We start from the raw sequence: 23,957 nt of genomic DNA, 5'->3' as shown, positions 1-23,957 counted from the left end.
TTCTTCATTTAGTTATTTCCACCTGGGGTAACTGAGGAATATTATTTTACCCAAGAGAGGAGTCTGAAACTATTTGGCTCGCTAGCAACGGTGGAAGTGGACTACATTTCTGTGCAAAAAATCACACTTACTGGGGGCCAGACAGGTATTTAAAAAAACAGATTTTCTAAAACTTAAATTAATTCTAGTTATATTAATTCCTACTGAAGGGCCTGCTGTCTCTCTGGGGGAGATAAGGCTGAAGGTGGTCTACCACAGGCTGATAGCTAGGTTTGAATCCTGGCTCTGCCCTAACGGCAAGATGTATGACCTCGAGGAATGGACTCGGTTACTTTGAACATCACTTTCCTCATCTGTAAAATGGGGGTACTAGTAGAGCTGTTAAGAGGTTAATGAGATAATTCTTGCATAGGACTTTTCAGGCTGTCTAAACTATGCTGAGTACTATTATAAGAAACATGAGGTTGTCTTGGAAGGAAACTGGAACATGAAATGAAGACTTGCTTTGGGGTCAGCCAGGTGGTGCTAAAATCCCAGTTGAAAATCACAGCTGATATGTTTTCTCATTTGACCCTCATTCACATGACCTCTATGAGGATGAACCTTAAGTCGGTGCCGCAGAAGGCTCTCATCCCTTCTTCTGGGTGGTCCCAGCTGAGCCCATTTCTCCTATGGCACCCACATTGCCTATATCATGCAGTTCTGAGGATAAGTGAGTAAAAACAGAAAAATGTGTTTCAGAAGTTTTAAGTGCCATACACTTGCTATTCGCACTTTAATCTAGGCGCATTAGGCATTTCACTTTATTTCCTCGAGGGGCTTCGGGTTACACAGTGTGGGCACTGAGATTATGAGTGTGAACAGAGGTGCACAGGACACTGAACTTGAGCTTGTGCCTGTGCTGATAGGAAGGGAAGTGGTTAAGATACTAGCTGGTGATTGGAGTTCCCACTCTGTAGGTAGGTCCTCTACCTTTGCCCCAGGGTTGCCTCCAAGACGATGACCTTGAAGCAAATAACACCTTCCTGTTGTTTTTTAAGGCTGATTTCAAGCAGAAGAGAAACAGAAAAGAGGGTTGGGGCATGTGATGGAGAAGAAAGGGGAAAAGAAGCACTGTGACTGCTCAAACTGATTTTAGTTACTGTTAAATTAAAATTACAACTAGATTTGCACTGACATTTTCTTCCCTTTAAAGTGTTCTGGTACACATGATAAATACTTAATTTAGTAGATTTAGAAATTCTTGATGACATGTCATTAGCAGGCATATCTTCACAGTCATGTGCTCACAGGTGTATATAAGGGTATTGCATTTGGGTTTTTTCCTCCCCTGTTTTATTTTGTGCTGCTGTTTATTTATTTGTTTTGTTTGTAAAATATCTCAAATCCAGCCAAAGCCTGTTCTTTTTAACATCAATCTTGTTTCCTCTCTACCTATATCCCCAATTCTCTTTTTGCAAGATGAGGTCTCAGATGGTTTAAAGGGTGGGGTACAGCAGGAAAAAAACTATTAGATTATTACATTTTATGGGTTGTCAAAGCTCTAATGCCATTAGCCACCTAACCGCGAGGTAAAAACCTTTGTGATGTCATATAACAGGTTGCCATGGGTTCGACAAACCTTTGTGAAATAAACAAGAAAAAGAAGCTGAAAATGCCCACAACGCCTATCTGTCCCCCACCCCCCAGTGCCTACTGCCACCCACGGACATTCCCTTCTTGCTTATTAGCCCCCGAAGGGCATTTTTAATATAAAATATATATAAAGTCTTCCCAAATCAGAAAGGTCTCCAAGTCTGCAATTTAATTGGAATGGAAAATGCTAACTAATTGGCATCAAAATTTGATTTGTGGGAGAAACCTCCTTTTTTGTTGGAAACACAACAGTGTGTCTGGGAATACAAGCCCAGTCCTTCAAAAATCATCTGTGAGCGCCACCGAGGAATCAATTAAAGTTGATTTGGCATATCTGCTTTTGACAAATATAAAGAAATCTCTGATTAGGCAGAGAAGAAAAGAAGCTTTCTCTTTCTTGCTCTCTCTTCCTCTCTCTTTCCTCTGCCTCTTCCTCTCTTCTTCTCATTTCCCTTTAAAGGCAGTAGGTGTCAGAAGGGGGTGGGTAGTGATATGCAAAACACGGCCTCCATAACCAAAGTAGCCTGCAAAATTAGGTGTCAGCATGCAAAGCTTATTGATGTATGAATGCGGAAAATGAAAGGCGGCAGTAGACAGCCGGGGCTAAAGGTGAGACAGGCACAGTGAGAGCAGCTGTAGATCCACGTCAAGGTGTTGCTATATGAGCTTGGGTTTTTTCTGGAGGGCCACAGCCTAACAAGGTAAGCCTGGCCATGAAATGATGGAACAATACAATATAGGCACACACAGTGTGAATACCAAATAAATTGACATGGTGTCTCACCCCCCACAACTCCTCCTGCACTGCCACCCCCCTTCAAAGTATGCCTGTGTATTCATTAATAAATTCATATTCTGAGTTTTCAATAAAAGAAGAAAATGCAGTGTAAACTGGAGTTACTTAGTGACACCCAGCTCATTGCTTTTTATTGTTGCTTGCAGCTACGAAGGCTTCACAGTGCACTAGTAGAATTTATTACTGTCTGTCTCTGTGGCAAGTTGGCGAAGTGCGCCTTTTGAAGAAAATTGACCCACACTTCATGAATATGATGAAAAATGCCAATAACACTACAAAGACGAAGCTCTTGACATTACTCTGCAAAGAGCTAAAAGACAGTAATGAAAGTATTGCAATTACAAATCATTACCTTCTCTCCAGCCAATCGCCAGCTTCTCTCCTCTTTTTTTTTTTTTTTTTTTTTTTGGACCACTCTCAAGCTCTGCAGGCCGCCCCAGGTGCTGTTTTGCACAGCATGATGGGAAATGGAGTGTATGTGAAGTCTCCAATGGACTTCTCAAAGAAGGGAAAAGCAGACAAGAGGGGAAGAACGGGAGGGTTGGAGGAACTGGGATAAAAGTGGCCCTTCTGTATTGCACCTGAATAAAGAAGGTAAAATGAAAAAGTTTTATAGTTAGTGGTCAGGAGGTCATGACCTTGTTGAGTGGCCTCTTCCATCTGAAAAGTGGGATTAAGAACACCCACCTACTTCTTTTCTAAAACTGTTCCCTTTTAGCTGAGTGCATTTTAGTCTGGCTTAAGGGAGAGCACCTTTAATCTTTTATCTTTTGTTATTTGTTAGAAATCCAGTTCAGACATTGGCAAATAAATTATCAGGAAAATATATTAATTGTTTTCAATGTAAGGGACTGGTCTATTTTCTTACTGTAAAGGTAACACTGAAAAAGGTAAAACATGAAGAGGGAGAGAGACAGAGAAAGACACTAACTTTAAGAGTATCACTTTCTACTTCAACATATTTTAATGATGAGGGCCTTCCCCTTTATTGTTTCAACAATTTTCTGACATGTGCCTTCTGTTGACTGTGCTTACGCTGTTGATTTTCACAGTCTTAGTTTGGTTTGTTTTTCATTTATTTGGGGTGTGTGTGTGGAGGGGGCATATGAATACATGCATTTCCTGACTTACAAACAAAACTATTTATAAATAGTTCCTGTGCTTAAAGGAGGATGGTGGCTCATCTCATCTAGAAAGACAACAGAATTATCTTCTGTTTCTGCTGTGATAGAGGCTAATAAAAATCTTGGAAGTTTACAGAGAGTATATGAAGTCAGAAATAGAAGCAGGGAAGACATTATGAAGAAAAGAAAGCAACAGCTTCAGGGAGCTGCCTTGGAGAAAGGAGAAAAAGAACAAGGACAGATATAGGGCCATAGTTATTTGATCCTGAGGTGGTCCTCCTCCCTGCAGATTCCTTCTCTTACCTCCTGTGGAAAGGTTCATTTTGCAGTGATGCTGCTGGAAAGTCAACTAATTGTAGATTTGATTTGATTCTATAATACCTCATTAAAAAGGAAAATTCCTCTGGAGAAGATAGGAGGCTATAAGTCATTTACACATTAGTATGAAATTGCTACATCCAATTTGCTTTCTTTCTAAAATCTAGGTAAACTTTTTTTTTTTTTTTAAGACAAAGTCTCACTGAAGCTGGAGTGCAGAGGTGTGATCTCAGCCCACTGCAGCCTCCACCTCCCAGGTTTAAGCGATTCTCCTGTCTCAGCTTACTGAGTAGCTGGGATTACAGGTGTGTGCCACCACACCTGGCTAATTATTTTTGTATTTTTAGTAGAAACAGGCTTTCACCATGTTGGCCAGGCTGGTCTTGAACTCCCAGCCTATAGTGATTTTCCCACCTCAGCCTCCCAAAGTGCTGGAATTACAGGTACGAGTCATTGTACTAGGTCCTAGCCAAGCTTATGATTGATTATAGGACATAGGGTATTTTGCATCATGAAACACTGAAGGAGGGAGAGATTAGAAACCAAGTCTAGGTGGACCTGGACAGTGTGGGGTTTAGAATGCTCTGGAGGAATGAGTTTTGAGAACAGCAACAGATGGCAGAAGAGACATTGAGGAGGTAAGGTGGAAATGAGGCTAAAATAATTTATCCCATTTCAAAATGTTGCTCAAGGCTAGCCCTTTGACCAGCAAATGGAGAGAAAGCATATTTCTCTTCCTCTTCCTCCTTTCTCCTATATTACATGTTCCTTTGGCCTTTGCATAGACCCAAAATTTAGGTTAATTATAATATTATCATACTTATGGGCTAGCCTGGGGGCCTAGAGTTCAAAGTCACCACAAAATCATAGTTTTTATGTCAGAATGCATTATGGATTCCAAAAGCCCAACATATTAATTGCAACTCACCCTCTCAGCCTGGATTGGGTACTGTGAGCTGTGGGTACTGACTGGTTATGAGTAGGTGATAGGTAGCTGTGCTTGCTGGATGCTCCTGAAATGGAGGAATAACCATGGCCGTTTGATCCATTGTCTTTCCTGTAGGCAAGAAATACTTACATACCAAAAACATTGAACTTTTTAAGGTTTATTTGATCTTTTCGATAATCTCTTTTGTCTGTGAACTCATTTGCTTATGTTATAGCTGAGAACTCCCAGGTCCCAGAGTCCCTGCTCATGGACCATGTTGTCAGTGAAGGACCTGCTGCAGGAATGATGCTGCCTGGCATGCTCATTATCACACTTCTCTACCATATATATGTATGGTATGCGTTACCAATACACTAAGTAGTCATCTTCCACCGAGTTTCAGAATCCTCCCACAGTGTTTCAGGGAACTCCAATTGATTGATCAAAGTTGGCATGACAGAGTAGACCGATTTGTCATTCTTGAACCTCACCAGTAAATTCAATCTCAATATCCCTAGCAAACACTCTCCCTAGGAGTAGCAATTGGCCAATGTGTCTCATAATGGGGAAACCAAATCTCTGAGTGGTCAAATTAATAAGGTACTCATCTTTCATTTATTTATTCCACATAAACACAGCAAGTGGCTCTCATTTGTCTGGAACTCTACTGGGCCATGTAGACACATCAGTAAACCTCTTCAAGGTTTGATCACAAAGCAGGCTCACAGGCTAAGCTGCCTGATTCCACAGCTGGAAATTGGCCTACCAAAGGTCGAGGTCATCCCAAAGGAAGACAGAGTTAGAAGGACCCACTTTTTTCTGTAGGGCAGCAGCACACTGGAAGAAGCCTACAAAGCATATAAGCTAATACTTGGGCTCCTGACTGGAACCTGGATTAGCACTGCATGGAAACTTTATTTTACATTCTAAAAACTAGATTTGCAATAAATTATTAGCTATAAAAGGACATAAATGTATATGAGAGTAGCAACCACTAAGCAACAGAGCCTGGGATGCATACATAAATAGGAATATGACACAAATTGTATATCTGCAAATATCCGTGCTGCTAAATTTGTCCAACCATCAGAAGATTTTGCATGTGCTCTTCTACCTTCTGTGTGAGTCAGAACATGCCAAATCCTCTTTTTCTTGTAGAAAGGGTGGTAGAATGAGGCTGGAAATGGAATATGAATGGGCTTCTGAAGGAAGAGGACTGTGTTTGTATCACTGGTTTTAGTCCAGTGTCTGGCATGTAATTAGTGCTTAATAGATAAAAGCTGAATCAAATTGTTCAAAGGATAAAAGGAAATGGGAGTTTCTTGAGGGGCTGATTTTCAGATATAATCAAATTTTTCCCCCAAAACACAGCATAGACTCTGGCAAAAGGGAGGTACTCAGCAGAAGTTTGATAAATGGAATTGAATTTGATATGACACTAGAAAACTTGCATGAAAGGGCAAGGACAGAATAACTACGTATTATAGATCCACTCTCAATAAATATTGGTAGATATTCATAAATATAGGTTTATTTCCCCCCTTTATTTCATACAATATTGGTCTGGTGTATGAGTTAGGCTAACATCTGGTTAAGCTATTTTAACAAAGACTCATGAGATTTTGGTGGTTGAACACATCGAAAGTTTATTTCTCATTCATATAACAATCCTATGGGGGCATTCCTGATTTTCAGGAAGATCTCCTCTACATAAGATTAGACTTCTTCCATTTTATGGTTTTGCCGTCCTTTAAGGCCTTAAAATCCCTATAATAGGTCAGCAGACAGAGGAAGAAAGCATTTCAAAGGCTCAAAACTGAGCTGCTCACATTCCATTGCCCAGAACCCATCTAATGGAGGTAGGGAGTGGGCTGGAGGTGGGGCTGGGCACATTCTGCCTAGTGAGATTGGTCAATGTACCAGTGTATGAAAAACGTGCACTGTGGAAGTGGAACAGGGATTTTTGGTAGACAGTAAGCATCTTGTACACACAGGTTGGTGGGCCTCAAGTGGTGATCAATTGTGGCAGTTTCAAGTAGGATGTGGTTAAAGTAGTCACATCATCCCTACCCTCTGCCACAGACAAAACTTCACATTAGTTATCCTTTCAGGCTACTCTTCTTATAGCTTCTCACTCAAAATTTTAAAATGTGTAGAAGCAATAACATATCTAGATAGTTCAGATTAAGGAAGGCAGTGAAATGTTGCAGACCCCTTGGCTAGATCCTGCAGGAATATGAAGAGTGAGGTGGCAGACTTTAGAATCTGATCAGGGTCATTCTCAGTGTCCAGGCCCCAGGTAGAATGAAAATCAAAAGAGCAGCATGTCCTAAGGAAGTGGATGAAACTCTTCATGAGAAGACATTCCTCCCAGGATTAGGCCTATTAGGTAGGTGCTACTGATAAAGCAATAGAGCATGACCTACAGACACCCATGCCATTACCAGCCTGTCTTGCCCTAGCTCCAGTGGGAGAAACCTCCTGAGCACTTCTCAAGGTCTGTTTGACCTGGAGGCAGCAATGTTTTCCAGATTGTGTGCGTCCTTTGTACCTCCTCTTCTGAGTGTTTAAGGTCTGTCTTAGTAGGAAATAGGCAGGAATATCTAAGTGTAATCACTGAACTCTGGTCTGAGAAGCTCCTCTATGTGGCTAAAACAACAGTGTTGGAAGTAACAGGCCATTAGCAAGGATGTCACAAAGACTGGGGCTCATTTTGGTTTAAAACCGTCATCTCCATCCTTCCTCATACCCTTCTTACCAGCTTAACCTGTGTTGGAAAATGTCATTCAAAAGTTATGGAAACAGTATGATTCTAGCTTTGGGGTGGTTTTGATGGGTTCATCAGCCTTATATACTTTTTGAACTTGAATTTTCTGTAAATGATCTAGTTGGTTTCCACCAAGGTTGACAACCTTTTCAGGAGTGGGTGAGGAGGGCTGTACTGCTTTCTAAGGGGTGAGGGTGGATCCAGAGTTCAGGAGGGGGCTTGGATCATTGTGCTACAAACATCACACTTCTTGGTGGAAATAAACATCCATATTATTGCAAGAATGTAGAGATTTGTTGGCAGTTCCGGATCAATGTAAGTCAGTAGTTATACACACACACACACACACACACACAACTGAAAGGATAACTAATGTGAAGTTTTGTCTGTGGCAGAGGGTAGGGATGATGTGACTACTTTAACCACATCATACTTGAAACTGACACGATTGACCACCACTTGAGGCCCACCAACCTGTGTGTACAAGATGCTTACTGTCTACCAAAAATCCCTGTTCTGCTTCCACAGTGCACGTTTTTCATACACTGATACATTGGCCAATCTCACTAGGCAGAATATGCCCAGCCCCACCTCCAGCCCACTCCCTACCTCCATTAGATGGGGTCTGAAGGAGTTCTTAGCAATGGAATTTAGTAGTTTTATATATATATTCTATTTAGAATTACACTGGGGAGAGGCTGGCCTCAGATGCTCAGGAAACTGGCTACACCTCCTTGTTACTTGGCCATAGAAATTTGAATGGGTTTGTGTACTCAGCTTCTAATATTTCAGGCTGTTTACTTGCTTTGTGAGTAATGCAGCTTCCCCCTCAAGTTTTGCATTTGCGCTAAACTAGATGGCCAGGATGCCTTGGCTAATGCCTTTTAATATCTAAGCTTTGTACATCTAGTGCTTGGTTAATAACAGGGAAAAAGCTCCAGTGACTCACCTTGACCTCAAAAGGGAAAAAAACATCCTTTTAATAATCTGGGAGTTTATTTGGATTGAAGGCATGCTGCATGTTACACAAGCTTCTTATAGGGCCGAGCAGGTCACAAAGCAGCACCCTTGTTTTTTATGAAGTCAGCAAAGATGTATAGAGGCCAGGCTTGCTGTTTCTCTGAGAGCCTTCAAATTCATCTTTAATATGTAAGCCTCCAGCAGAGCAGAAACCTGCACCAAGTTTAATAGGGCTTTTATTTGAGAACTTTTCAAAATGTATAACCTTTGTTTCAATTAAAGTTAAAGGTATATTTTCTAAATATCCTCAAAAAAGAATGCCCAATTACTTTCTAAGAGTCAAGCTACATACTATTGTGTCCTATCACTTTAAATATTCTCTCTGACCCTTGACTGGGAACTACTTGAGGGTAGGGACAAGTATATCAATCAGTGCTGAACACATAAAAGTCAGATTTGTCAAATAAATGAATGGATGAAGCCTTGCCTTGCACCAGAGGTTCTCAGCCAGATTTTGCCATCAGGGTACAGAGTACATTAAGCGATATCTGAAGACATTTTAGATTGGTCACAACTGGGCAGGGGCAGAGGTGCTACTGGAATTGAGTGGATAGAGACCAGGGTGCTGCTAACATCCTACAGTCCCCAACAAAGAATTGTCTGGTCCCAAGTAACAGTATTGCTGAGGTTGAGAAACTCTGCCATGCTCATCCCACGATATCACGTGCATTCAAAATATCTGGCCGATGGCCATTGGTCTTTAGAAGATTCATCCAGCAAATATTTATTAAACACTTTTCATGTGTAAATCCAATCAAATATTCTACTCAGAAAGCCCTCTAACCTGTTCTTTTTCCCTGTTCCAACTTCCTTTTGCCTGTTCCTCCCTCCCTTCCTTTACCATTTTTCAATATCCATGGGAAAAACAAAAAGCATACTGCAAGAGGGAATGTCTAGAGTCCAAAGTACGGCTTTCTAGTTACTAATTTAATTGTAGTATGTCTTTTCTGAGCCATTCCTTCTGATGAGAAACATGTTTATGCTGCAAAAGCTGCCCTGCCCAGCTTGGAAAGCCCTTTGGAGATGGGCATTGAAGGTAAAGAAACACATTCACAGGATGTTTACTCTAATGATGCTCTCAAAAGCATTTGGGATTTTTAAACATATGCTTCCAACATCTCCCTCTCTATCATCACATTGCTGCTAAATTGTGGAAAAGCTGTAAATAGAAATAATGGACTCAGTTTATTTTTAATTAGAAGGCTGCCGCTTATAGCTGCAATCGTGACACTACCAAGTGTGTCTTCTTTTCACTTGGAAGGAAAGAACAGAGAGTTCCTAGGGTTTTGAACTTGAGCCAGGTTCCCCAAGTCTGTTGGTCTCTGAGCCCTTGCAAATCCAATGCCTTTTAGTGGCGATGGGGTCATAGGAGGATTCTCTGTATTGCTTTTGATGTTGTCAGATGTAGCTAATGCTATTATTTCTACAGAGTTAGAAATAAGAAACATTTTGAGGTGCTGTTTTGTTTTTCCTTTTTCTTCATATTTAATCATTAGCATCTATTCCTCAATTCAATATAATTTGTAGAGTCATATTTAATTTTTTTTTTCAGAGAAGTTTCTGTTAAATTTTTAGGCATGTGGATCACAGTAGTGTTATCATGTTGCTCACCATCTCCCAAATAAACTTTATTCTGGGAATATTATATTTATCCATAGACAACATTTCTGAAGCTCTGTGTTTTTTTCCCCCCAATTGTAAGTTGACATGGATAAACAGATCTAGCCTGGTAGTCTATCATATTATGACTGCCTGCATTGTCAGAGTCTTCACTACTGTTGTCTCAACAATCTAAACTAAAGTGTGGAGAAAATGCTCATGTAGGCAGTGCCCAATTTGGAATTCCCTATAGGGGGACAGAGAATAGCTTCATGAAGATCTTACTCTAGGGCCATGTGTTCCCCAAAATGCTGTGATTTATGAAACACTACCTGTTTTGAAGGAGATATTTTTCTTCTTCCCTGACATTTGAATTTTTTCTATTCCCTATTTTTTCTTCTTCCCTGATATTTGATTTTTTCCCCCCAATAGATTAACATTTCCCATTCTGCAATGGGATGCCAAGCATAAAGTAAAATGGCTAGGGAGAGAAAACTTCCTATTGTGCATTCATAATATAGTGACAATGTATAAGAAGAGAGTTTGATGGAACACGGGAATCAGCAGGTGTAGTGCGGTCTAATTAGGTTTAAATAAATATGGGGGGAGGAAAATGGGTTTAGAGAAAATGATATTAAGAAAGATGATTCAGAATGGTGCTCTCCAATATGGTAGCCACTAGCCACATGTGGCTGTTGAGCCTTTGAAATGTGACTAGTCTGAATTGAGATGCAATGTAAGTATAAAACACACATCACATTTCAAAGACTTAGAATGAAAAAATATTGTACAATATCTAATTTAAAAAATTTCATACTGATTACATATAGAAACGATTATATTGTGTATATATATATATTCAGTTAGATAAATATTGTATTAAAATTAATTTTATCTATTTCTTTTTACTTTTTTTATGTGGTTACCAGAAACCTTATACTTAACATATGTGGCTCACATTTGTGACTTGCATTGTATTTCTATTGAACAGCACTGCTTTAAAATGCTGTCCAGGAATGGCTTGGCCTTACAGAGTGCATTTCCATGGCCTCAAGATAGAAATTTTAAATTTTCAATAGTTTGGTTTAACCCTAACCGTATGGTAGTTTGAAGTTCCATGAGTAGTAAATTCCAATGTTGCATAAGAGCCCCTGAGCAGGGTTTCAGAGTCTTGAGTAACTGATCCTTTAAGGGGTTAGTGGGTGGGTTTTATTGTATCTCTGAAAACTCGACATTAAATGCAAAGGCTTTTTTTGTGTGTAAATTCCACTGAGATTTCTTGACTTTCTTTAGACTCTCCAAAGGATTCCTGACCAACACTTGCATTGTACAACTCTAGGGACCACTCTTCCTACAGAATTGAATGATTGACTGGAGTTTCCACCCGGAACTGGGCAACATGGTGGTTTTGTCTTGATTCTGAATAGTTTAAGAACACTGACCCACAATAAGGACTCATAGTGTGGTCCTGTCACTCTTTTGTTCCTTAGTCCTTGGTGGCTTCCTCTGGCCTTCATAATAAAGCTCACATTTCCTAGGATGGCAGTCATGGTTGATTATATGTGAATACTTTTCTTGTTTTATATCCATGTACATTTCAGCCACAAAATTCTACCCAATGTTTTGGAGTCTAGCTTCCACTTAGAAGCTATGTGTCTTTGTAGATGTTGTTCCCTCTTCTTGAAATTCCTTCCTTGAAATTCCTTACCAACTTTCACCCATCTAAATTCTACTCAACATTAAACTGAGTTATAAGAAAGGACAAGAAGAACATATTTGCTTGTTTCCTATAGGATTAATATGTCAAACATATAAAGACCTCCATCGATCAGTAAGAAAATGAAATAAAATGGAAATAAAGGCAAAGATAAGAATAAGAATTTCAAGGAATACTCAGAGCCATGACCAATGAACATTAAAAGATGTCCCATCAGTTAGAATATTTTATTTAAATTTTGATGTGCCAGATACCATTTAAAATCCTTCACACAGGCTAATCATTTAATCTCAGTATTCAGTCCCATAAATACTTAAATATATGCAAATAAAAACTATTTTTAAAAAGTCACTGTTGGTAATGGCAGGGGAAATGGGTTCTGTCATACAGAATCAGTAAGATTTTAAATTCTGCAAACTTATTGAAAGTGAATTTGTTAATCTCTAATGAAAATTTTAAATATACATACCTTATGACTGAGAAATCACACTTCCAGGTGTCCTACCCAAATCTGTCTGTCTTAGTCTGTTGTCATACTGCTGTGAAGAAATACCCAAGACAGGGTAATCTATAAAGAAAAAGAGGTTTAATAAACTCACAGTTCCACATGGCTGCGGAGGCCTTAGAATCATGGTGGAAGGCAAAGGAGGAGCAAAGTCACGTCTTACATGGTAGCAAGCAAGAGAGCATGTGCAAGGGAACTTCACTTTATAAAATCGTCTGATCTTGTGAGACTTATTCACTATCACAAGAACAGCATAGGGAAAATTGCCCCCATGATTGAGTTATCTCCCAGCAGGTCCCTCCCAGGGGGATTATGGGAGCTACAATTCAAGATGAAATTTGAGTGGGAACACAGCCATATCACTGTCCTAGACAAATATTAAGAGAAATGCAAGAAAATGTAGGTAAAACGTTTTTATTGGGATAATCTGAATTGGTTAAATAAATTCTGGAATAATCTTACAATATGGTAATTGAAAAGATAATCAAATTGACCAATATGGACTATTTAGTGAAAAGTTGCATAAGTGTTATTGATTGTAAAACATACACAGTATAATATATATTGTTTGATTTTACTTTTTCTTTTGTGAGATGGAGTCTTGCACTGTCGCCTGGGCTGGAGTGCAATGGCATGATCTTGGCTCACTGCAACCTTCGCCTCCTGGGTTCAAGTGATTCTCTTACCTCAGTCTCCCAAGTAGCTGGGATTACAGGCACCCACCACAACACTCAGCTAATTTTGTATTTTTAGTAGAGATGGGGTTTCTCCATATTGGTCAGGCTGGTCTTGAACTCCCAACCTCAGGTGATCCACCCACGTTGGCCTCCCAAAGTGCTAGAATTACAGGCATGAGCCACTGCACCCGGTCATTTTACTTTTTAAAACAAAGTATAGATCTCTATATTTATGTGTACTACTACTACTATATTTATTGAGAGCTTACCATGTTCCAGGAACTGTTCATATTCATTTTTGCATTTAATTCTTAACATAGACCTACAATATGCACTTGTGTTAACTTTGATATTAGAAAAATAAGACACAGAGAGGTTAAATAACCAGTTTAAGGTTGCACAGTTAGTTGGTAGTTGAGCTGAGATGAGAAGCCAGCTAGTTAGATTCCAGAGCTAGTTGTTTTAAGCTCTGTGTACGTGTTGGAGGAGGGGGTAAAGTGAGACCTTTATTTATGTAAGAGCAAATTACAAGTCTGAAATCAGATGGATTGCACTGTTAACCCTTTTGGAGGCTGGGATTAGAAGCACAGAGGAAGAGACTTAGACTTTTTGTGTAATACACTTCAGTGGAAGAAGAAATGATGATCAAATTATAAAAGACTTTCATTTTTGTGCTTTTTTGTATTTTCAAATATTGTCTATTTTTATATATTCAAATATTGTCTATTGGATGTCGAACATGTGATTTGTTTTTCATTTGGAGCACATCAATAACTGTTGTTTTGGAGTTTTAAGACTCTGCCTAATCTTTGTGAAAACATTCCTAGTCTTCTCAGTAAGAATCAACCATTCCTTGATCTGTTCTCCCTCATGTAACTTTTCCTTACTGTGCCTTATGTTGTATTAGTTTTCATCACGTTTTCCTCCTGCCCTAGACGGGAAGATTATTGAAGGCAGAGATGGCACATGGTAGGCATTCAACTATTGTCTTTCAAATGGATGGATGATGGATGGATGGATGTATGGGTAGGGGAGAGAGAAAGAAAGTATGAATGGAGGATTTTTACTTCAAGCTTTAGCTTCATTGTTGTGTTATCATCTTAATACTCTCATAGATAGAGCTGCTGGCAACTCTTGAAATCATTGTGTGGTACATCTAGCTTGATGCCAGGATGAAGCAAGGCCAGTGATGACAAGTGCTATTTAATGGGATTTTCTTCACACGGTTATGAGCTTAATAATGGGAATAAATAGAGCAAATAAATTCTTTGAAAGTTTATCAGCCTTGGGTGGAAATGATGAGACATGGCCTAATTGTAGCAGAAAAATAAAACTTAGGAACAGCATCAAAGGGCCGACTCTTCTACTCTAGTCTCCTATGAAGATGAAACAATCCATGAAAAAATGAGAGAATATGTTGAAAGCCTTCAGCACAATACTACTTACTTAGTAAGTATTCAAGAAAGGTATCTGTGTGCGTATATATCAAAGGAGTATGGCGCCCATCAATTCTAGTAATCCTGGACAGGAAAAGAAAAAAGCTCATATGAATCATTCATTATTTGATATAATTTGAAAATTTATTGAAAAAAGAGCTATAATCTGTAAGAAAGAGAGAAAAAAGAAATGAAACTCACTTAATTATTGATCTGCTCATATATTCTTTATGTGTCTCCACCCTTAAAGATAAGGGATTGATTAGTTAACTGGGGAAGCAATCACACTTTCAAACTATCAGTTCGATGCCACTATGAACTTGGAGTGATTATTTCTTTACAAATGATTGTGCTGAGTTGAAAGTACAAGCTGTCTAAAGCACTCAGCAACAGATTTGACTGGTGGTAGCCACAGGCAGAATTGGCCTCCTTGGTCAGCTGATCCTGGCTTAACCCCTTGAATGCCCAACTGGCTTTCAGTAGATGTGGAAAGGGATAATACATGCTGTGACTTTCATTGCATGTATGCTTTGTAATTGCCTTGCCCTAGAGAGTATGGCCTCCAGCAGACCAGGAGGTGTGGCCCTTCAGGGATTTTCTTTCAAATGTTAGGTTACTGATGGCAAGTCAGTCAATGGACTCTCTTCCTCAATATCTAATCAGAGACAGCCATTTCCATGTCCCAGGATCTCACTCTTCACTAAAGAGACACTGAGTTTTTGTGTCCTCCAACAAAATGAAGAAAAGCAGGCTGTACTTACAGACCAAGAGTAAGCAGAGTTGATATTTCCATGCTGTCAAAGACCTGTGCCTACTCCAGCAAGGGCCAGGATATTTTTCAGGGCTATTTTGAATGGGCTAATTCCTCAAACTCAGAAGGAGGACACCTGTTTGTAGCCCATGCTTTGGTGTAAGTCATTTGTTGAAGAAGAACACTGATGAATGATATAAAGAAGGAGTAGCAGAAGGAGGACTAGGAGGAAGAGGAGCCAGAGGAGGAGGAGAAAGAGAAAGAGAAGGAAGAAAAGGAGATGATTAAGTAGATGATAATGATGATGACAACTATGATGATGACCACTTTAATCTGAGCCAACCCTAGAGATTTTGAACTATCCCTTGAGCAGGTACAGGGCTCAAGGCAAAAAATACATTGCCACCCTTCCTCCCTCACCCCCATATCTCTAACACTTAATGAGGAAAATAGTGCTCAGTATCAGGGACATCCTTGAAGGAGGCAAGTCCTCAACAAGTGGAACATGTATGCATGTTGGGGATAGAGGAAAGTTCCTCATGGTGGTGAGGAAATGGGTTTCTGAACTGCTTGTTTATAAGCATATGGGCCTTGGGTCGCTTTAAAATAAACAGTTGGAGAGCCACTTTCTTTTCTACAATCTTTCCAAGAATCATTTAAGAGGATGGTCCTTGTCTTTTAGGCCTTAGGAGCAGTTCTAGCTCTGTGACTTCGTGAAGATCATTCTTTTGTACTTGAGTTGTCCAGAAGAATTTCATCGTAAATGCAGATATAAAGTTTTTATTATTATTATTATTATTATACTTTAAGTTCTAGGGTACATGTGCATAACGTGCAGGTTTGTTACATATGTATACTTGTGCCATGTTGCTGTGCTGCACCCATCAACTCGTCAGCACCCAACTACTCGTCATTTACATCAGGTATAACTCCCAATGCAATCCCTCCCCCCTCCCCCTTCCCCATAATAGGCCCCAGTGTGTGATGTCCCCCTTCCCGAGTCCAAGTGATCTCATATAAAGTTTGTAATATAAGGACCAAAATGTATTTTTGTGTACCCACTACATTTGTACCCAGTGCTAAATGTTGTACAGAATATTTAAAAAGTGCAAAATTCTTTGCCTCAACAGATCTACTATCTGGTTAGCTGAAATTTTCTTATAAGCTAAACATTTCAGTAATTTAATCGTTCAAGTTTTTAGGAGCTTTTTATGAAACACTTATAAACTACTAGGTACTGGGCTGGGAAGCCATTTGGACTCTAATATTAAATCAAAGTTATTGTTTTGATGAAACTGGTGGAAAAAATAAATATTAAATATTTATAGCACATGCACTGTGAGACCATCAAACTTCAGAAGATTGAGAGACCAAGATAGACTATACAAAGTCATGGGGACCCGGGAAGATTCCCAGTAAATCCTGTTTGAGTGATCCAATCTCAATGTGCATTTATTCATTTATTTGGTGAACATTTGGCAAGTAGTACAATGCTACAATTTGTACTAAATTTTGTATTAAATTTTGAGCTCCCATTTAATCCTTGGATGGGGTGTTGATGGCCAGAGAGGTGGGGAAATTTCAGAAGAAGGGACTGCATGAGTAGGCAGGTGAGAGCTCTCCAAGAAGGCTTAGTCTGTTGGAACCGTAAGAGATCCTGACTCACCCCCTCACTCTTCAGATGAAGAGCTCCGGCAAGCAAGAGAGAAAGAACTTGAATTCAGGACCACCTAGGGCCTGGCAAACAGCAACCCCTGGTCCTAAGGCTTCTTACTGTCTTTATTTCTTTATTAAGAGACCCAGACACTGCACTATCTGGGCACAGGTGCAAGCTGGGGGTCTCCCGGGAAGAAGTTGTGGTACAGTCTGTTCTGGATTATTGAAAGTGATAGCTGCTTGGAGTACATCAAAGAGTAGATGGAGACGAAGAGAAAAAAGTAAAGAAAAAGAAGAAAAAAGAGAAGCGGGGAAGGGAAGGAAGACGGGAAAGAGGAGAAGATGCTTATCATGGGCCAGACGCTCTGCTAAACTCATTATGCAAATTGTCTCTTTCAATGGGCACATCAATCCTATGAACAAGATATGTATTACCCCACTTTACATATGAGGACAGTGAGGCTCGGAATAGTTATGAATCTTACCCACGCTCACATACCCCGCAGATGGTGGGACCACAGATCAAACCCACAAGTATCAGACTTCTGAGTTAGTGCTCTTAGCAACTGCACTGACTATGAAGACAAGAGTATCCAGACCACCTCATACTTTGACCCTTAGCTTCTCCTTCAGTGCTCAGTGTGATGCTGTTTCTGCCAGCCTGGGCTTTGAGGGGGAGGTGAAAGTGCCAGGCATTGTGATTTTTCACTTGCAATTTCACTTAATCTTCACCTCTCTCTAAAGCTGTGATTATTAGTTCAGTTTTGCAGGACAGGAAACAGGCTGGGAAGTTCAAGCAAATGGATTCAGGTCACCTGGCTTGTAAAACACAGAGCTGAAATTCAAATCAGATCCCTCTGACTCCAAGTCCATGTAACTTCCCTTCTATCGTGAGTTTCCAAGCCACAGAAGGGTAGGATCCTTTGCAGGTAATTGAGGGCCAACTGTAGCATGCCAAACATTTTGGGTTGGAGGTGTTGGAAAGGTTTGGGTTGGGGCCGAAAACCTAAACATTTTATCAGCTTAGTTTCTCTGTCTGCACCTGGAATTCGTGTATTTTATCTTGGATCAAGTTTTTAGGAACTGAATCTGACTAGTGGTTCAAGAACGAGATGCTCAGGCTCCATGTGTCCTGCTATAAACTCAACTTTGCAGCGGTTTCTAAGCCATGCAATCTGTCTACATAATATCCTTTCTTTTTAGAGAAAGATATTAGAAAAAAAGATGACTTTCTAATGGCAAAAGATAGGACAGGCACCTCTGTTATATGATAACCATCTGCTTAAGGAGTTAGAGCTACTAATTGGTCTCTTACCCTTAATATAAAAAATACACCTCCAACTTGGGGTTATTGTACAGTTCATGCATCAAAATCTACATTAAATGAAACTTCAAGTTGTGGCACAGACCACAACTTCTTTTTTTTTCCCTTTCTTTTTTCCTTTTTTTTTTTTTCTTCTGTCATGAAAATTGAAATGACTGCCAGGAAGGCATGGAGAAAGCTTGTGCGACAGATGGAGGAATTTCTGAGGCCAAGGAAGCCTATAATTTATATTTCTTAGGGCTAGTATAAAGCACCCTCCAAGGAGCCCAGCCTGGAGTGCTGAGGGAGCCTGGTCAGTGAGTTGCTAAATGTAAACTGTATGATAGCTTTGGGATTTTGGGGTGTAATGATCAGACAAAATCCTTGTCCTCATAAAACATAATATTCCAGATTTTTCCCTCTTTATGTGAAGGTGAGTTTTGAAATAAAGGCTGTACTTACAATTAGACTGAGTAAGTGTTACTCATACAGGGTGATTTAAGGACAGCTTAAAGACCTCTCCCCTTCCTTGTCTCCCAACAAACATGAAACAACCATTCTATCAACTTGTTAACAGTGTCTAAAATCCCAGCATTACAGATATATTGTGGATGCATTCTGAATTTTGAATTTAGGAATAATCTCCTACTAACATATATATCCTTTTGATGAGCACTTCAACATGGGTTTGTTTCTTTTTCTACCCAAAACAGACATTTGAGAGCAAAGCTCTGGGCAGTGGAGACCACGCAGTGAGAGAAACAACTCAGAGAAGTAACAACAGTGAAAACAAAATGGTCTAAGGTTTTGTTGAGGTTGGATATTCATGCAGGATTATCCAGTTGGTAATGAGCATCTTCCCTAAACCTTGCTATGGCAATATTGCAGGGGACTGGCTTCACTTAGAAAACTCCATGGGACAGAAAGGAAGTGATAGACATCTGTGACAAAGATGCCATCTTGTCCCTGCTATCAGGAGGGCCCACGAACCCTCCCTTTCACCCTCCATTGTTCCCTGGCAATCTGCAGTGGTAACTAGAGTTACTATATACCTGTGCCCAGCTGATTGCCCTAGCAAAAGCATATTCTTTTTTTCCCCTAAACTGCCAGCCCAGTGGAATTCATTTGCTACTTGTTTTTCAATGTTAGGTGATTTAACCAATGAGAAAGAGAATGGTTGCAGAAAAAAGAGGTAGAAGGTTCATCCAAGCCATGATTGAGGTAATGAGCAAAAACTTGACAGACTCCAGGATTCTTCTCTTCTGTTTCTCCAAATGACTTAAAGGCAATGATGTAATTCATAGCCTCTGATCCTGCTGTCACTCCTAGTTGGAGAGTCCTCCACCATCCTTTCTCATTGTCAACTCCTCCAGTGCTTTCCAGGTTTAGAGCAAGACTCATGTTCTCCATTAAGTGCTTTCTTTCCATTCTCATCTACATAGTCCACTCTAATGACCTTTTATTGTTTTATAGACTCTTATTGTTTTAATACTCTGCAGTGTTAGATATCAAATTCGCAGACATTCTTTGCATCTCTCTAAATGACTGTTTAAACTCCTTAAGAAGAAGGATGGTATCTTATATATCCTCAGTGTTAATGATTTATCTGATACTGTAGCACTTTTTGAATTAAACTGAATTGACTAATTTATCTGCAATTCACTTGCAATGCTAAGTTACTAGCCTTGAGTTGGAATGAACAGTGCCGAAGGATATAAGACAAATATTAAAGTTGGTCAAGTCTTCAGGAGAATAGCTCCATGAGTAACCATAAATTCCCTGTGAAGCTTGGGTGAAGAACATCCTTTATGTCCATAACGCTGGACCACTGTGAGCAAGCAGAGAAAAAAAGATGAAGGGTGGTTGAGATGAAAGGAAGAGAAAATTAAAGAAGATTGGGGAATCTTTTTTGGAGACTTATTTTGAGACTATAATCAAGAGGACAGTTCGTCATCATGTGTTTCCAGGCCCAGTGTTTTGTAGTAAAGTATGGTTTTAGAGAGAAAAAAAAAAAATCACTGGGGCAGAGAAGAAGTTGTTCAGTGAATGATGTATGAGCTCCTGGAAACAACTGGAAGAGAAAAAGAGGAACAGTTATGGAAGTGGAGTGACAAAGGTGTGGAAATGGGAAAAAATGGGTTGAAGATCCTGAGTCTAGAGATGAGAAAATATGGGCATACTTGGGGTAAAATGTTATGCAGCCTGGATGGGTCTCAAGAGGTATCAAGGGGAGTTTACATAGTTACTCACAGAGTTCACCTGGGTCATTGTGGATCTTGACTCCTTTCCCTACCCAGGAGTGAGAGGGCTCTCCAAAAGGTAGGAAATGTCTAGGGTTGTGTTGCAGGGAAATGAGGCTGGAGAGAGTTTGTTCAGCTAGGGGCTGGTTATTAGCCGTCCTCGTCTTCTGGTGTTAAGGCTCCAGCCTATTCATCTCTGGGGACAGATTCTATGTTGGAGAGAGAGAATTGGGCTCTGGAGAAAAAAGGGCAAGTGGAGAGCCAACCTTTACTACTGCATTCCCCAACCACTTCAGCTGTGTTGGTTTGTTTTAGGTATCTCAAAGTTTGCTTATTTCTGAGGATGAGATTTGTTGTTGCTGCCAGAGGGAAAATGGTCTGAACTTGGGAAATATCCAGAAGCCCACGGCAATGCTTTCATTCTCTTCATGGGACTGATTTCTATCCCTATCCTCAGGCATGGCACTCTGTTCTCCCATCTATAAAATGGGGATAATAACTCTGCTCTGATAGAGATGCTATGGGAATAAATGCATTCACCAGGACTCTCTCTTTGAAGTCAATGAGGATGTGTTATCATTACCATAAACACTTTCACACTCTCCCTTTGAAGACACAGGTAAAACCCGGAGGCATCTCAAATGTATTTAATTGAGTCCATTTTTTTTTCTCCCAACAGAATTATACAAGAGATGGCTAAGGTGTGTAAGTGGGAAGAGGCAGCCTTGTGGGTGGAGGAGAAATAAAATGTTAAGGGCAGAACTTCAAATCCTAATAGTAATCATAAGCCTAATAATAATGATGTAGATTATTGTCAGGAGTGCCCAACTTTTCCTTTTTTAAACATTAAGTCCCTTCTAAAACATGCTGTAAATATCAACAAAAAATTTGGGTAGCCTCTCGGGCTGGAAGCTGATTTCAGAGGTACAGTTTACAGGAGGGAAAAGAAGCCCCTAAGAACCATTGTCAGTAGTCACATGAGGAGCCAGAAGTTGGAGACTTTGTCAGAAGGCAGATCTGTAGCCCTTGTAGTCTACTTTGTTGGCAAAAAATGGCAATTCCAAAGTGAATTCCAACTACCAGATGCCTGCTTTTATTATTCAAAATTCAACCTTAGCACAAAAACCTTGAGTGATTTTTCTCTTTCTTTTTTCTTTTCTTTCTGCTCTTCCTGGGCTGATTCTATTAATTTCCCCCAATGGCGTGTGCAGCCCTGCACTGACGCAGCCATTGATGATCTCCTTATTCATTTCATAGCAGAGAGGCCATTTGGATGAATATATGTTCCCCATTTTCTTTGCATTATAAATTCAGTGTTGTGGGAAAAGGAGCGAAATGTAATGGCAAGGCCTCCACAGAGAAATGTCCCTATTTGAGAAGAGGAGTTTTATAGGGGGGAACAATTGACAGCCTCTCAGTACAGTGGGCACATTTTTCTGTACAACTGCATCACCACTAATGATAAATGAGGAACGTTTGATAGCCGGCTCCGTTGTCTGACAGCTACAGTTTTGGCCAGAGGGCCGTGGCAGGCTTTAGACTTCTGTTCAAAATGAGTTAAACATATTAGGCATTATGAAGGCACAGAAGCCTCGAGAACGAGTGCTGAAATGAGTGATCCGGGTAGGCTCCTGGGTACACAACTTGCAAAGCAGATGTCATTCTAATAATGTGTGATATAGAACATGCCTGGTCTAAACCCTGCTGGATGAAATATGAAGCCCCGTTGGTGATATTTAATACCATTTTATGAGGTGCCATCTTATAAAGACAATGCCCGCCGTATGTGGAATGCTTAAGGTATTTTGCCAAAGGCACAGGGAGGTATCTGAAGTAAGTAGAATTTTTATTATTTTATAAGCCTTTACTTTGTAATATTTCTGTTTCCACGTTATTGTGGGGGCTTGCTGCCCTAACCCTTTGTCGAGTGAATTTGATGAGCGGCTTGCCAGTAGATTGACGGATAGCCCGTGCTGTTTCTGGAAGAAAAGACTAGCTCCTACCTAAATGCATTCTTCCAAAAACCCTCAAAGAGGAAATACAGCTTTGCTACAAGCATTCTTCGAGCAGGGACTTTGAGGCTGGCATACAAAAATATTGCCATTTTTCAAGTAGACCATTTCAAGGGTAATAGAGGATTTGGATGGACTGCAGCTTCTTGAACACGCTTTCTCCTTCCTCTACAGTTTCTGATGCTAGGAGCCCACCAAAGCTTCCAATTTTGGAGTCTCATTCAGGACATCCCAAGGTGGATGAGCTTGTAAATCTTAGCCACAGCATCAGTGTGGGGCTTGCTGCCCGTAATGTCCTAAAAGAGCTAAATGTGTGAACAGCAGTGGCCCAGGGCTGGCTGTGTTTCCTGGGAGTGGTATGTGTGTTGGAGATAGGGTAAGGGGGCTCCTGGAAATAAGACACCCAATTGAAAACACATCACATTTACACTTTATTTCAAAGTGCCTTCAGTTACCACCTTGCTTACCCCATAAAGCATTCCTGAAGTTGAAAACCGTATACCTGACCAGATTGAGGGTGTAGTGTCTGTTCTCCTCATTCTGGTGTTCTGGGCAGTGACATTTCTTGGAGTATCTGTTAGGTGAAGGGTCCTGTATTGATTATGGATGCAGTGGGTGAAGAGGAGGAGAATCATTTTCTTCTTCTTCTTCTTCTTCTTTTTTTTTTTTTTTTTTTTTAAAATAAAAAAGGCTTCATTTTCTGAGAGCTTGGCTAGACCATCTGGGGAAATATAAGATGTACCAATGAAACAGCTTCCCAGTACATGTGCAAAGTAACATAACCAAGGACAATTAATTCAGAATTCAGGACTAGCCCTTTGGATAGACCTCTGCTAAAAACTTTTGTGATGAAGCAGCACTCTCTATTAACGCTAAAGCATATGCACGATGCCCATGGTTTTTTTGATGTCTGCGACTCGGAAGGCTACTCGTTAATACACCATTGCCTCTCTGCCACCAACAATGGAGCTATTTACTAACACATAGTCTGGTGTTTGTGTTTCCAATGGGTTTATATGGATTGTTCTTATTCTTATTATGTGCGATTGAGTTAAATATTTACTAATTAATGAAATATGACTGCAAGAAGAAGAGAGTTCTCCCTCTGTTATTGAAATGAACACTTCGGGACTACTTGATGAAAGCAAGTCACTAAAATAAGTGTTCGGTTGGAAAAGGCATGCATAAGACATCTGCAAAGGGTTGGGGGAAGATCATTAAAATTAAAAGTACTTTACATTCAGATTGCTTTGCAAGTGTCTTGGTTCTCACCCCACTTTAAAGAAACTGAGATTAGAAATTGTAGCAGATGGAAACTATGGGTGTGGTTTATGCAAGAAAGACAACCTGCACTCCAAACAACTGATTCAAGGATGAAGCTTAGGTTTAGATCAGAAGATTGGCAAATAATCTGCTTTTATAAATTTTAAGCTAAATGAAAATGTTTAATGTCTATATAGATGATTTTTGGAA

The 23,957-nt window shown here is 40.0% G+C and overlaps 1 long non-coding RNA gene across 2 annotated transcripts in view; it reads left to right on the top strand.

The window, feature by feature from the left end:
* LOC139357858 (uncharacterized) overlaps window positions 1-23,957 on the top strand; it is a 276,436-nt gene that overhangs the window by 239,866 nt on the left and 12,613 nt on the right. The window lies entirely within an intron of this gene.

This window comes from Macaca nemestrina, chromosome 13, assembly GCF_043159975.1.
Source record: "Macaca nemestrina isolate mMacNem1 chromosome 13, mMacNem.hap1, whole genome shotgun sequence".
Lineage (NCBI taxonomy): Eukaryota > Metazoa > Chordata > Mammalia > Primates > Cercopithecidae > Macaca > Macaca nemestrina.
The sequence above is the reverse complement of the archived record's forward strand: the minus strand, read 5'-3'. Positions and strand labels throughout refer to the sequence as shown.